We start from the raw sequence: 17,059 nt of genomic DNA, 5'->3' as shown, positions 1-17,059 counted from the left end.
TCACACAAGACAGTTTTTTTAGGAAATCTGCCACTGGAATTTTTGAGCCAAAGCCAGGAGTGGATCCGGCAGGTAGGAGACATATAAGCGCTTCCTTTATTGTACCCATTACTTTGAATCCACTTCTGGTTTTGGCTTAAAAACTGCAATAGCAGCTTTCCAAAAAAAACTGCCATGTGTAAACACAGCCTCAAAGGGAAACCAATGAATCACATGCTCTGCTATGGGGAAAAACACCACAAAAATCAGACCAAGAAAAACACTTTATTCAATAAAATGCTGCAAGGTTTGCTAGAAAACAATGCAAGTAATGTAACATTAAAACAAAAAAGAAAAATTCTTTTAAATCAAATGGTGCCAGAAAATGTCAGAGATTTGTAATCTATGAAAAAATCTTAAGTCTTCCATTACTTATCAGCTGCTGTATGTTCTGCATGATGTGGTGTATTCTTGATGTGGTTTACTATTGGGATTTGCTGCTAATCTGGGCAGTTCATGACGTGGACAGAGGTGACATCAGAGAGCACAGACTGGAAAGAATACACCACTTCCTGTAGGACATGCAGCAGCTGATAAGTACTGGAAGAGTTGAGTTTTTTTGCTGAATTACCCCTTTAAAAAAAGAAAGCTCCAAATGCTGTTTTTCATAGGTTTGTTTTAAATATGTGATCCCCCTGCAAACATGTCTGTGACTGATTTTATTACTATAGTATTTTACTGTGAGATACTTACTCCAAATGCTCCAGACGCTCATCGATGTCGTCGCTGCTGTTAGTGATAGAATAGAGAAGATGGTGAGAACCAAACACACATTAGAGACAACAGTTTTCTGGCAGAACTTCACCAATAAGAAGGGAGTAGAAAGGATAGTTCAGCCAAACGTTTTTTCTTTCAAACCAGCTGGTGCCAGAAAAGTGCCAGAGATTTAGAGATTTGTAATTTACTTCCATTAATCCCAAGTCCTCCATTACCTATCAGCTGCTGAATATCCTGCAGGAAGTGGTATTCTTTCCAGTCTGGAAAGCAGGAAAGGTTTTCTATGGGGATTTGCTACAGTGCAGTTCCTGTCCCAGACTTAGATGGCAGCATAGAGCAACTGTGTCAGACTGGAAAGAATACACCACTTCATGCAGGACATACAGCAGCTGATAAGTGTTGGAGATTTTCTTTTTATAGAAGTAAATTACATATCTCTGGCACTTTCTGTCACCAGTTGATTTAAAAGAATTTGGTTTTTGCTGAATTACCCCTTAAAAAACAACACAAAAAGCTCCTAACACCTGTAATTTTTATAGGCTTGTTGTTTAAGACGAGACTATGAGATACTTACTCCCAATCGTCCGAATCCTCCTCAATGTCCTCGATGTCGCTCCTGTTAGTGATAGAATAGAGAAGATAGTGAAAACCAGTAACACATTAGAGACATCAGTGATGATCGGGGTCTATAGGGGAGGAATTATAGGGTCACACAAGTTTTACATCTTCAGTTTAGATTTACTCACCCGAAATCCGATTCTTCATCTAAAGAAAAAAAATAGAAAACCATTAGTTTAGAGAACTGCTTTATACATTGTAGAGATACATAGATACATAGAGATATTATAGACAAAACTCACCCTCGCCGTCATCCAGTCCAGCCTGAAATAGGAAATAGAGAGAGTAAGCAGAGGACATTGGTATATTGCTGAGCATGAGACCTCCTTCTGTGTCCATCTGACCTATGTGCTTGGATGGGATAGGGTGTAGGTGGGGGCACTATTACAGTGCTCATCCAGGATTACACACACAGTCATTTCTTCCAAAAACACACGGGGGGCTGATTTAGTGGGCTATGAAGCAGAATGGTCAGATTTGTAATCCCGCTGTCAGTCCGCTCTGTGGAGAAGGTGGGGGGCAGCCCGAGGACCATGTGGATGATATCTATGTTTTTCCATGTGGTCCTGGGGCTGTCTCTACCTTTTCCACAGAGAGGGCAGACAGCGGGATCCATACTGCATACTGCTCCCCAGTATCTTCATTGTTTCTGCCCGCTGTCCTTAGCCGCCGGTGGAAATCTAGAGACGGTCTATGAAGTTGCACCGGCAGCTGCGGACAGCGGGCAGAAGCCAGGAAAATATCGGGGAGCGGGCAGAAGCATCGGGGAGCGGGCAGAGGTATGTATATACTTTATTATTTTCTTTATACAGTCATCAGCCATGGGCCGTGCATCGTTATTACACGTAGTGATGCGCAGTCGGCGGCCAATGTTTGTAGGTCAGGACCAAAAATAACCAATCAGTCGATCGTTGTCTTTATTACAAGGAGCAATAATCTGCAGAATCGGAGCTCTGGCTAGTAGGACCCCACTCTTTTCTAGCTGGGTGTCTGTTTGTGAACCGGCACACTTATGTTTGTGAACAGGTGTGAAGTATCTTTTCAACGCAAGGTATTTCTAGTTTTTTACACTCATACTTCTACTTATACCTTTGCCATCTTTCTCTTGGCCAATGGTTTTTTATTTCCTTTATTGAAAAATACAATTACAAACGGGAAAATGAGATGTCTGAACAAGAAAGATATTGCAAACCTGATTGAGGCAATCCATTTCTGAGAAAATTCTTTTTTTTTTTTATATGCTACATGACCACTTTCCCATTGGAAAATTTGCCCTTGATCCAATATGGCGGCCATCAAAATGGTGACGGAATATCAATAAAAAGTACAAATTCCCCAAACCAGCGCCGCAGATGAATATAATGAAGGTAGATGAGTAATCAGTGTCTGTGGATAATTTTATTAGAATCCCATCCAGTACACATTGGGGTAATATACTGTCATATTGTGTAACTCTGTTGCATAAAAAACTCTCCTATATACTGCACACCCTATTTGTGGTATAATTTACAATTATAATTGTCACTTATGTTTGAAAAATGTGGACAATAAACTAACAAATCAGTGTAAGCTTTTATCTTAGATCTAGGGGGTTATGTGAGTTATCCTGAATTATAAATGTATTTATTTATTTATTTCTGATTTATTTCAAGAACGGCGCCATGCTTATCCTCAGGTGTCATGTGGTATTACAACTCAGTTTTATTTACTTCACTAGAAAATGTGCTGCAATACCACGGAAAAACCGGGGACAGTAGTGGCGCTGTTTATGGATGGGAGCAGCTATGGCCCAGATTTATCAAACTGTGTAAGGCAACGTTCTCACATAGTCAAAACACTCACTCACTCACATATAGGAACTTACGTGCTATAGACACCCAACAACTGCTAGATACCGTACAGTCATCATTGCCCCCCACCTCTGCCCTCTCCTGTCCTAATCTTGCTGCCAAACAATACCACGACACCCTCAAAACCACTCTGGACAAACGTGCACCCCCTATACCCCAAACAGCCCGACACAGACGGCCACAACCCTGGAACACATGCAGAACTCGTTTTCTTAGACGGTGTTCTAGGTGTGCTGAACATCTGTGGAGGAAATCCAAGACAACATCCAACCTTCTACATTATAAGTCTATGCTTAGAAGCTACTACCCAGCTCTTCACTCTGCTAAGCAATCCTACTTTACCACTCTGATCTCTTCTCTTTCCCATAACCCAAAACGCCTCTTTGATACCCTCAACTCTCTCCTTAAACCCAAAGTTCAGACACCCATCACTAACCTCAGTGCTGAAGGCTTAGCCAACTACTTCAAGGGTAAAATAAACACAATCCGCCAGGAGATCATCTCCCATTCCCCAGGTAATATTAATCCTATTCCTTCTCACTGTTTCTCCTCATCCCTCTCAGCCTTTGAGCCAGTGACAGAGGAGGAAGTCTCCAGACTCCTAGCCTCCTCTCGCCCCCCCACCACCTGCCCTAGTGACCCTATTCCCTCACACCTTGTCCAGTCTCTCTCTCCTGTTGTCACTACCTACCTTACTAAAGTCTTCAACCTCTCCCTCTCCTCTGGCATCTTCCCCTCGACTTTCAAACACTCCACCATCACTCCATTACTGAAAAAACCCTCCCTAGACCCCTCCTGTGCAGCCAACTATCGACCTGTCTCTAATCTCCCTTTTATCTCTAAACTCTTGGAACGTCTGGTCTATTCCCGCCTAACCCGTTACCTCTCTGACAACTCTCTCCTTGATCCCCTTCAGTCTGGTTTCCGTCCTCACCACTCTACAGAAACTGCTTTTACTAAAGTCTCTAATGATCTCCTCACCGCCAAATCTAAAGGTGACCATTCCCTGCTCATTCTCCTGGACCTATCTGCAGCTTTTGACACTGTAGACCACCAGCTCCTCCTCTCCACGCTCCGCTCTATTGGCCTAAAGGACTCTGCTCTTTCCTGGTTTTCCTCCTATCTCTCTGACCGCTCCTTTAGCGTATCGCTTTCTGGCTCCACCTCATCTTCTCTTCCCCTTACAGTCGGGGTTCCTCAGGATCAGTCCTGGGCCCTCTCCTTTTCTCACTTTACACTTTACCCATCGGACAAATCATCAGTAAGTTTGGTTTTCAGTACCATCTCTATGCTGATGATACCCAGCTATATACCTCCTCCCGTGATATCACCCCCGCACTTCTACAGAACACCAGTAACTGTCTGTCTGCCATCTCTAACGCTATGTCCTCCCTATTCCTAAAACTAAACCTTTCTAAGACTGAGCTTCTTGTCCTCCCTCCCTCTGCTAAACACCCTCCACCTGACATCTCCATCTCTGTCTGTGGTGCAACCATAACCCCTACACAGCAAGCCCGCTGCCTTGGGGTTATGTTTGACTCAGATCTGTCCTTCACTCCTCATATTAAATCTCTTTCACGTTCCTGTAATCTGCATCTAAAAAACTTCTCTAAAATCCGTCCCTTCCTTACTGTCGAATCTGCTAAAACTCTTATTGTCGCTCTGATCCATTCCCGCCTTGACTACTGCAATTCCTTACTAATCGGCCTCCCTTCCTCTAAACTCTCCTCTCTCCAGTCCATTCTCAATAGAGCGGCCAGGCTTATCCCCATGTCCAGCCGCTATACCAATGCCTCCCCCCTGTCACTACATTGGCTCCCTGTTAAACACAGGATACAATACAAAGTCCTCCTGCTCACCCACAAGGCTCTCCACAGTGCTGCACCTCCCTATATCTCCTCCCTCATCTCTGTCTACTGCCCTACCCGTGCCTTACGCTCCTCTAATGACTTAAGACTAACATCCACCTTAATCCGCACCTCTCACTTCCGTCTCCAGGACTTCACCCGAGCTGCACCAGTTCTATGGAATGCATTACCCAAGACTGTCAGACTCACCTCCAATACCCAAAGCTTCAAACGTGCCCTCAAAACTCATCTGTTCAAGCAGGCTTACCAGGTTCCCTAATTTTGACTGCTACCCTCAACCTCCCCCCCCCCCCCCCCCACACACACACACCTACCACCACGCACACATACATACATACATACATACACACACACACCAAGCATTTAAGCACTTAGACCTGTGCATGCATGCATTGGCTGGTGACAGGTTCACCCATCCTTACCTGCACTGCCTTATTTATAATGATGGCCGGACCATAAGAACAATGATGCACTTTGCCCCTCTGCCATTCTGTCTCGCACCCCCTCCTGATAGTGTGTAAGCTCATGCATGCGAGCAGGGACCTCACTCCTCATGTATGGATAATTATATGTATCTCTCTGTAATGTCTATTTTTTGTCTATGTATGTACCCCAGAATTGTAAAGTGCTGCGGAATCTGTTGGCGCTATATAAACAAAAATTATTATTAAACAAAAATTATTATTATTATTATTAAAACATCGGTCGTTGTTGGCAGTGTCAAACAACGGCCACTGTTTTATTTCTATTTGGATTGCGGGCAGATTTGGGTGTGCCTGTAATCCAATTAACCATAGACATCTGTTCAATGTACAGCCGTCAGAATGGCCATACATTACAATGTGTGCACAGCCCGAACAACGGCCGTTGTTCCTGCACCAGCGGCCGTAAATAATGGACAAGTCAATTGTTTGTGCGGCTGTACACAGCAGAAATCTGCAACATAAAATTCACAGTATAAAATCTGCAGCAAACACAGTACATGTGAATGTTCCCTTAAAGACAAAGCAGGATGTGCTACATTTAGGCTGGATTTCCCCAAAGTATCCAAAAAACAAAAACTCCAGTATTGCTGCATGGTATAGACCAGTCCCCATATGTATACTGCTTGTAGATGAATGGTGGTCTGCTCATCCTGAATGTGCAGGGTAGGAGGATGGAGATAGTAGGGAGCAGCTTTGTACCTAATAGGCCCCATGTCAGGTGCACCAAACTACTCCTGCTCGCTCAGGGACCTGTCAGGGCAAAAATGCCCTAATGTGGGTGGAGCCACATGCTACACCCAGGGCATGTGACTGGCCTTTTTGGGCCATTTTTTGTGTGTATTTTTTTTACAACTGACTTTGTTTTGGCGCCGGCTACAAGCTGCCGTAACAATCTCCCCCGACTATTCCTGGTGGATGGAACCAGTTGGGAGTAAATGATAGGGTGAGCATAGGGCATTGGAGAGGAATTGGACGGGGCAGGGGTCGCTTTTATTAGGGTGCTTACACCCCGACAAGTCCCTTAGCAAGCAGGGGTAGTTTGGTGCACCTGACATAGGGCCTATTAGGGACATAGGTGCTCCCTACTATCTCTATCCTCCTACCCTGCACCTTCGGGATGAGCAGACTACCATTGATCTACAAGCAGTATACATATGGTAAGATTGTCATATACTTTAGTACAGGGGCATTGCTAGGGTCCTAAAACATACGGGCATGGGCCCTCTGAGTGCCGTCATAAGCAGATAGTAATAATGCCCCCTGCTGTGTCCCCATATAGTAATAATGCCCCCTGCTGTGTCCCCATATAGTAATAATGCCCCCTGCTGTGTCCCCATATAGTAATAATGCCCCCTGCTGTACCCTCCATATAGTAATAATGCCCCCTCTGCTGTTAACCCGCAATTAACCCGACCACCATCCCCACACACACTACCCCACCTGACCCCCTCCACTAACACACTACCACACCTGACCCCCTCCCACACATACACACTATGCCATTTGACCCCCACACACACACATAGTGCCCCTTATGGTAGCTAATGCCCCCACAGTACCCCATATAGTAGCCAATCCCCCCACAATGCCCCATATTGTAGCCAATCCCCCCACAGTGCCCCATATAGTAGCCAATCCCTCCACAGTGCCCCATTTAGTAGCCAATCCCCCCACAGTGCCCCATATAGTAGCCAATCCCCCCACAGTGCCCCATATGGTAGCCAATCACCCCACAGTGCCCCATATAGTAGCCAATCACCCCACAGTGCCCCATATGGTAGCCAATCCCCCCACAGTGTCCCATATAGTAGCCAATCCCCCCATAGTGCCTGGTAAAGTATCTAATCCCCCCCAATAGTGGCCCATATAGTATCCAATACCCCCATAGTGCCCATATAGTATCCAATACCCCATTAGTGCCCCATATAGTAGCCAATCCCCCCACAGTGCCCCATATAGTAGCCAATCCCCCACAGTGCCCCATATAGTAGCCAATACCCCATAGTGCCTGGTATAGTATCTAATCCACCCATAGCGCCCGGTATAGTATCTAGTTCCCCATATAGTATCCAATACCCCCAATAGTGCCCCATATAGTATCCAATACCCCCCAATAGTGCCCCATATAGTAGACAATACTCCCATATAGTAGCCAATACCTCCATAATGCCCATATAGTATCCAGTACCCACCAATAGTGCCCCATTTAGTAGCCAATACCCCCCAATTGTGCCCCATATAGTATCTAATACCCCCATATAGTAGCCAATATGCCCCAATAGTGCCTCATATAGTCACTCCAGTCCAATCCAGACCCTCCCCTCTGTACAGTGCCCTTCTATTGACACCAGCCTGGCACCCGCACTTCCCCACCAGAAAAAAAAAAACAAAAACAAAACCTCACCTGTCACCCGTTCCCAGCAGCTTCTCTCCCGGCAGCGCGCGGTCTCCGGAGCATGCAGCGTCTCTTTACCATGCTGCCGTTGCTGGAAGATCACAGGAGACGGCGGGCTGCTGGGAGAGGAGCTGCAGCCGCAGCGCTGCCCAATCCAAAAGTGTCTGGCAGCGGGCAGCCTCCTTTTGAGAGCATGGTGGCGGGTGGTCCACTCGCATCTCAGCCATATGTGCCTCCCCCATGCTTCTCCCCTGCGCCTCCTAACCTCCACTTGCGAGATGGGTAGTAGCGGCAGCTTGACGTGTCGCCCGGACGTGCTCCTCCAATCCAATCAGCTCAGAGCGGGAGCGTGGGGCAGCTGTGGCGGGCCGTGGTGCACGCATCCAATCAACACATGCGCCACGGCCTGCCGCAGCAGCCCCATGCCCCCTCTGTGCTAATTGGATTGGAGGAGCACGTCCGGGCAGGCAGTAGGTAAGGCGGAGTGGCAGTCGCAGCGAGCTGCGAGCCAGATGCGGCCATCAAAAGAGCCACATCTGGCCTGCAAGACCGGGGCAGCAAAGATCTGTGACAGAAGCCTCAGTGTTAAACAGAGACTCTATGAGAGGGCTCACACGCTTCCTCTCTCCTCCGCTCCAAGAATTGACATGTCAACGCCGCTTGACATTGAGGCAGGCGTTGCTCTTACAGTTTGGGGTCTACAGTATAGCAGCTATTTGCCAGTAAATGTATGTTACACCTAATAATAAATCAGAGTGCATTCTAATATATATATATATATATATATATATATATATATATATATATATATATATATATATATAGTAATTTATTTATTTTTATTTAAAGGAGTACACCAGTCATCATGCAAAAATGTAAATGTTTTCTTAGAAGGTATCCAGCAGACAATACACAGAACCCTGCTGACATGGTGATTTTGTAATTACATATCAATAAATAGTTGTACCATGCCGGATTTGTTACAGCGCGCTCTTCTCCAGTGCTCTCCTCCATTTGCGGCAAATCCGGAGCTCCATGCTGTCTCACAAACGGAGAGTGACCTGGCACAGTTCCTCACCGCTCACAGCCTTGTGTCTGTCGGCCGCTATGGAGGATGGCCGGGCTGCTGTGCACTGCGGGGGTCCATAGCTGTGCTCGACAACGTCCCGGCTCTACAAGCAGACAGGGAAGCCTGTTGTGGAATCCTCCCCCCCATTACAATGCGGAGGAGGTGCTGCTGTGCGAGGGGTGGTAGGAGGATTCCACTACAGGCTTCCCCATCTGCCCGTATAGCCAGGACAATGTACAGCAGTCGTTGTGCCCCCCCCATAGGCCATCCCCAGGACATTGTGCAAGAGCAGCGGTGGCCCCGTTCATCCTTAAGGCACCTCCCCCTTGACAAAACCGAGCAACGCTGTCAGTGGTGCTGTATGATGAGGGATTACACTCCAGGCTTCCCTGTCTTCCTGTAGAGCCCGTAGAGGGACAATGTCCAGCGGCACCCCTCTTGTATGTCAGCATCTCAGTGGCTGTGTAATGGGGGAGGGGGATATCACTGCAGGCTTCCCTGCCACCCCCTCTGTGACTCTCCAGCTATTAAATTCTTTATTTAGAGAAGCAGCAGGGAAACACAACAACACTCCAGTGCGCCAGTACACATAGCAAGTTGCACAACAAAATAACACAGGAGCAGCTTTAACCTATGTTTAATAAAGAATATCTTGTATATGATCTTCGGATGTGCTGAGCATTTTCCCTTCAGACTTTTTCTTTTTGTTTGTTTTTCTCCCATAAAGTGTTGTCACCACACCATGATCATGGGAGTTGTAGTTCTGCAACCTGGAGCTTTCCTGGTTGAATAACTACAACTCCCATCACCACAACATGAGGATGGGGCTTGTAGTTATGCAACCAGGAGAGCTTCAGGTTGCAGAACTACAAATCCCATACTGTACCATATATATTATAATTATTTTTATTCAACCTGACAGATCACACAGTAGATCCTGATCCAGTGATAGCATTGTCACATATAACTGCACATCTGGATAAAGTCTTAGGCCAGGCCCATGTATGTGTGCTATGTGATTTCCCTCTCTACCTTATAGGAGTATATTCCTTCCTATGTCCGCAGAGGTGCTGGAGATCACATAACACACACAGTGCATGAGCCCGGCCATAGACCACAGCCACCACCCAGCAGTTATCATGGCCAACTAAGCCCCGCCCCCTGCATGGAACATGGCAAAATGGCAGTTGGAAATGGCTGAACATGGGGAATAAGTAACAGGGTGTAAGGTATTTATAGCTCCCCATTCTACACATCTCCTCCCATCACCACTGTCTCCTATGGGGGGGGGGGGCACCTATGTGGTCATGTGATCAGGGAGGAGTATCTACAGGTACAGATACTCCTGGACAGGACATCCCACTATGTACACAACCCCATCTCTATACAACCCTATCTGCTATACCCTGCTATACTGGATGGGGAATTCTCACTCACATGTTCCTCGTAGACAACGGGAAAGTCCGTATCCTCCACGAACTGGTCCTCCTCGCTGTAGATGATGGTCAGCTCTTCCTCCATGTCTCCAAAACTCCTTTTGTCACCAATCTTACACAAATGTGTGTGAGAGAATTAAAGATTACATGGAGAAAACTGATTAAAAATAGAAAATAACAAAAAAATACCAGGAGCCAATGGATGTGTGTACTTACAGTCCAACTCCTAATAAAGCTCTGAAGGGTCCGGTTTGTAAACAAATTACATCATGATTTTCAATAATCTTTATTTAAACATCTTGAAACAAACACTTGTACTAACCAAACAATGAACAGTCGGCCATTGGCAGGAATTAGTGTGAATAAAATCTTGGTCTATGCGCTCGGCTGTAGTATTTTATTATGATTTATACTGATATTTGATTAATGTTGCTCAAAAAAACAAAAACATTTATTTGATAAATAGGTTCCAGTCCCTTCCTATAAGAATAGTTTTTCCCATATAATTACTATTTTATTAATAGTTTTATATAAGGGTAATAAGTGATTATTATTACATATCTGCCACTACTTTCCCGCCTGCTCTGCCTGTGTAGGGTTCAGGTCTCTTTTGGGGTTTAGTGTTTATGTTCATCTTGACTATTGTGCACAGTTTGCCATAGGCGGCCATTATAACACATATGTGTATAGAGAAGTCCAGTCTCCTACACTCAATACACTTCAGCCTGTGACAATATGGGGCATTGCATCTGGTTACAGGGGGCCTATCTAACTACTAATGTTATTGTATATGGCTACAGAGAGCCTCTCTAGCTACATAGGGCATTGTTTCTGGCTTCAGGGGCCACTGTATCTGGGTATAGGGGCCATAATGTATATGGTTAAAGTAGACATTGGGGGAAATTTATCAACAGGGGATTTTTCTAGATGTGGTCTATTTCTGCTTTGGCAAGAATAGACTGTTCTATTTAAAGTGCAATTTACTATCAGGGATAAGCATGGTCTATTTTCTGTGGTGCAGATTTGTTTGGTTAAGAATTGTCTCTAAATGGTCTCAGAATTGTCTCTAAATAGTCTCATTGGCCCTGGTTTGCCTCCTAGGTAATGAGCATTATCTTCTCCCTTTCTAGTTCAGATACCGGCATGCAGAGGATTACGTCGGATTCGTTTGGACTACTTTGATGACCAGCGGACTTTACTGTTCAATAAAATGGTCTACGAGGGGTGTGGGGGTGTTTTTATTTGATTAAAATATTTTTCTAAGTGTGTTGTGTTTTCTTTCATTACTTTACAGACTTAGTAGTGGAAGCTGTCTGATAGACGGAATCCATTATTAAGTCTGGGCCTAGTGCTAGCCGGTATAAAATGGCTAACACTAACCCTGCCATTATTACCCCAGTACCCAATGCCACCAGGGGTACTGGGAAGAGCTGGGTGCCAGTGGTCCCGGAGCGTCAAAATTGGCGCTCTTGAACTGGGCGGCAGCAGGCTGGTAATATTAGGCTGGGGAGGGCCAAAATAAATGGCCCTTCCCACCCTGGTGCTACTAGGCTGCTGCTGCTTGGTTTTTAACGTGGCTAGTTATGGAAAGTGGGGGGGATCCTATGTGTTTTTTTAAAATATATAAATAATTAAAAATGCATTGGATCCCCTCCCTTTCCATAACCAGCTGGGTTAAAAAACAAGCAGCAGCAGCCTAGTAATACCAGTGTGGGAAGGGCCATTTATTTTGGCTGCACCTAACCCACGGAGCATGCCGGCTCCACATTATAGGTGGTGAAATACACCACCTCTAGTATGGAGTCAGTCTGCGACCCATGTGTGACTATTTTAGTTAGTTGTACATCATGTCTACTTTCAGCGTAAGCCGAAGTAGGCATGATTGGTGTATGTCGAGGAGAAGTCGCAACTATGCGGTTGTGCAAAATTTTGTGACTTTTGCACTTCAAAAAAATGGCTTAAATTTTTGATAAATCTCCCTAATTGTGTTTTGTTACGGGGGCATATCTAGCTGTAAGGGTCATTCTAACTGGTTATAGGGGCACACTGTATCTGGCTATAGCAGACATGGAATTTGATCCAGGTAGTATATCTAGTAACAAGGCGTATTATATCTGGTTATAGGGATATTGTATCTGGTTATAGGGGCATTGTATCTGGTTATAGGGGTATTGTATCTGGTTATAGGGGTATTGTATCTGGTTATAGGGATATTGTATCTGGTTATAGGGGCATTGTATCTGGTTATAGGGGTATTGTATCTGGTTATAGAAGCATTGTATCTGGTTATAGGGGTATTGTATCTGGTTATAGGGGCATTGTATCTGGTTATAGGGGTATTGTATCTTGTTATAGGGGCATTGTATCTGGTTATAGGGATATTGTATCTGGTTATAGGGGTATTGTAATTGTGTTTTGTTACGGGGGCATATCTAGCTGTAAGGGTCATTCTAATTGGTTATAGGGGCACACTGTATCTGGCTATAGCAGACATGGAATTTGATCCAGGTAGTATATCTAGTAACAAGGCGTATTGTATCTGGTTATAGGGATATTGTATCGGGTTATAGGGGCATTGTATCTGGTTATAGGGGTATTGTATCTGGTTATAGGGGCATTGTATCTGGTTATAGGGGTATTGTATCTTGTTATAGGGGCATTGTATCTGGTTATAGGGATATTGTATCTGGTTATAGGGGTATTGTAATTGTGTTTTGTTACGGGGGCATATCTAGCTGTAAGGGTCATTCTAATTGGTTATAGGGGCACACTGTATCTGGCTATAGCAGACATGGAATTTGATCCAGGTAGTATATCTAGTAACAAGGCGTATTGTATCTGGTTATAGGGATATTGTATCGGGTTATAGGGGCATTGTATCTGGTTATAGGGGTATTGTATCTGGTTATAGGAGCATTGTATCTGGTTATAGGGGTATTGTATCTGGTTATAGGGGCATTGTATCGGGTTATAGGGGCATTGTAACGGGTTATAAGGGCATTGTATCTGGTCATAGGGGTATTGTATCTGGTTATAGGGGCATTGTCTCTGGTTATAGGGGCATTGTATCTGGTTATAGGGGTATTGTATCTGGTTATAGGGGCATTGTATCTGGTTATAGGGGTATTGTGTCTGGTTATAGGGGCATTGTATCTGGTTATAGGGGCATTGTATCTGGTTATAGAAGTATTGTATCGGGTTATAGGGGCATTGTATCTGGTTATAGGGGTATTGTATCTGGTTATAGAGGTATTGTATCTGGCTGCAGGAGGCACAGTGTTGGGTTGGTGGAAAGTAAGTGTAACTTTCTTTCTTTGTGCATGGCATTGTTTTGGGTTATATGGGGCATAGCTGGCTACAGGGGGCATTGTATCTGGTTTTAAAGGGCATACTGTATCTGACTACAGGGGACATTGCATCTGGTCATAGGAGGCATATCTAGTTATATGGGGGTGTTGTATCTGGCTGTAGGGAGCATTGTATCTAGCTCTTGAGGCATTACCACTGGCTATAGGGGACCTATCTGTCTACAGGGACCACTGAATCTGGCTGCAGGCGGCATATCTAGCTAAAGGGGCCTTATTATTTTATTATTGGCAAAAGGGGATGTTATTATAGGGGAATGTGGTCATCATTATGGGTTATGGAGCATTGTTACTGGCTGCAAGAGAGTTTTATTACTTGTTACAGGGCCATTATTGCTGACTACTGGTGACACTATTACTGGGAATAGGGACATTATATCTGGCTACAGGGCTCCATATTACTGGGGGAGGGGCATTACTAATGGCTACAGGGGACACTATTACTGGGGAAGGGCCATTACTAATGGCTACAGGGGGCACTATTACTGGGGAAGGGGCATTACTAATGGCTACAGGGCTCCATATTACTGGGGAAGGGGCATTACTAATGGCTACAGGGGGCACTATTACTAGGGAAGGGGCATTACTAATGGCTACAGGGGGCACTATTACTGGGGAAGGGTCATTACTAATGGCTACAGGGGGCACTATTACTGGGGAAGGGGCATTACTAATGGCTACAGGGCTCCATATTACTGGGGAAGGGGCATTACTAATGGCTACAGGGGACACTATTACTGGGGAAGGGGCATTACTAATGGCTACAGGGCTCCATATTACTGGGGAAGGGGCATTACTAATGGCTACAGGGGGCACTATTACTGGGGAAGGGTCATTACTAATGGCTACAGGGGACACTATTACTGGGGAAGGGCCATTACTAATGGCTACAGGGGGCACTATTATTGGGGAAGGGGCATTACTAATGGCTAAAGGGCTCCATATTACTGGGGAAGCGGCATTACTAATGGCTAAAGGGGCACTATTACTGGGGAAGGGCCATTACTAATGGCTACAGGGCTCTATATTACTGGGGAAGGGGCATTACTAATGGCTACAGGGGCACTATTACTGAGGAAGGGGCATTACTAATGGCTACAGGGCTCTATATTACTGGGGAAGGGGCATTACTAATGGCTACAGGGGACACTAATATTTGAGAAGGAAGCATAATAACTGGGACATACAGATCAGTCACATTGTTATTGAGGGATCTGATGTGGAAAGGAACTGCTGACAGAGCCTATGGCTGCAGTGGGATATTAGTCCTTGGGGGTCTCATTGAGTAAATCTTATCACTTGGGGGTACTCTTCTTCCTTCTTTAATACCTGACCCTCTGCATCTCTTTCCTTCTGCCTAAATTCCTTTTTACTTTTGTCTATTCCAATTTTTAATTGCAAACCACACCTGAACTGGAGACAAGAGAGGGGGAAAAGTGGCCATGTTTTTGTAGAACTGGATAACCCCTTTAAGGATTCTCCTTAAGTGTTAGCGTCATCTCAAACTATACAGTCTGTAGCTGTATTTCAGTTTTTCTCCAACGTCTTAAGCATTCAATACAAGTATTCAGCGGGATCTGCTTACATGGTTCTTTACTGATGTTCCAGTATTCTCTTAAACCTTTAGAGATTGTGCCACACAATTCTGCCTGCCATGAGGGCCCACCTATATACTTGTAATGCTCACCTAGGCCCACCTAGATGGTTGTATTGGCTGACCCCAGGCCCAACCAGATGATCACAGAGCACAGCTCCAACAATCACCTAGGCCGAACTAGAGGGCTACATAGCACAGCTCCAACAATTACATAGACCCCTTCAGATAATTATAAACCACTCTTACAATGTTCACCCAGGCCCACCCAGTGTACTACTCCCCCCCTGGACCATTTCTTTCCCCAATATTGCCCTCTTAAAGGTGAGAGCTCCCTGCAATACATTTTCTCCCACCAGAATAGACACAATTTCTTCCCAATATTTTCTCAGTTGGGCACATGCCCAGAAGAGATGTAACATATATAATCCGTCTCCCCCTTGTATTGTTTGGACTTTAATAATACCGTCACTCTGTGCAACCTCAAATAGTCTTTTATCTTCAGTTTTGTCGGCATATTTCAATTGAAAATATTTTAATCTGTGACCCCAATTTTGATCTTTATCACTAATTGCTCGAAACGTCTTAGGCTATGTTCACACAACGTATTAGACCAGCCGTTCCGTGACATCGCTTAAGGCCATATCAGGCCCAGTACTTAAGGGGTTAAGCTGACGACAGAACGTTTTGGACAGGTGTAGAAAAAAAAGAAAAAAGAACCATCTTGGTGGGAGACCACAATAATGCACAGAGAAGTATGCCCTATATAACACTGATAATACACAGAGCGGTGATAATACACAGAGAGGAACCCCGCATCACACTGATACTACACAGAGAGGGACCCCGCATCACACTGATAATACAAAGAGAGGATCCTGCCTCACACTGATAATACACAGAGAGGGACCCCGCCTCACACTGTTACTACACAGAGAGGGACCCCGCATCACACTGATAATACACAGAGAGGGACCCCGCATCACACTGGTACTACACAGAGAGGGACCCCGCATCACACTGATACTACACAGAGAGGGACCCCGCATCACACTGATACTACAAAGAGAGGGACCCCGCATCACACTGATAATACACAGAGAGGGACCCCGCCTCACACTGATACTACACAGAGAGGGACCCCGCATCACACTGATAATACACAGAGAGGGACCCCGCATCACACTGATACTACACAGAGAGGGACCCCGCATCACATTGATAATACACAGAGAGGGACCCCGCATCACACTGATACTACACAGAGAGGGACCCCGCATCACACTGATACTACACAGAGAGGGACCCCGCATCACACTGATAATACACAGAGAGGGACCCCGCATCACACTGATAATACACAGAGAAGGACCCTGCATCACACTGTTACTACACATAGAGGGACCCCGTATCATGCTGATAATACATAGAGAGGGACCCCGCATCACACTGATAGTACACAGAGAGGGACCCTGCATCACACTGATAATACACAGAGAGGGACCCCGCATATCACTGATAATACAGAGAGAGGGACCCCGCATCACACTGATAATACACAGAGAGGGACCCCGCATCACACTGATAATACACAGAGAGGGACCCCGCATATCACTGATACTA

At 45.3% G+C, this 17,059-nt stretch overlaps 1 long non-coding RNA gene across 1 annotated transcript; it reads right to left on the bottom strand.

The window, feature by feature from the left end:
• Positions 1 to 1,501: 1,501 nt before the first annotated feature.
• Positions 1,502 to 10,700, bottom strand: LOC138770335 (uncharacterized). The gene is made up of 3 exons (XR_011359462.1): positions 10,479 to 10,700; positions 1,617 to 1,638; positions 1,502 to 1,521 (listed from the first exon to the last, which is right to left on the bottom strand). It is a non-coding gene; the product is annotated as an uncharacterized lncRNA (long non-coding RNA).
• Between the last annotated feature and the right edge of the window lie 6,359 nt (positions 10,701 to 17,059).

This window comes from Dendropsophus ebraccatus, chromosome 13 (genome assembly GCF_027789765.1).
Source record: "Dendropsophus ebraccatus isolate aDenEbr1 chromosome 13, aDenEbr1.pat, whole genome shotgun sequence".
In the NCBI taxonomy this organism is placed as follows: domain Eukaryota; kingdom Metazoa; phylum Chordata; class Amphibia; order Anura; family Hylidae; genus Dendropsophus; species Dendropsophus ebraccatus.
This window is presented reverse-complemented; position numbering and strand designations above follow the sequence as displayed.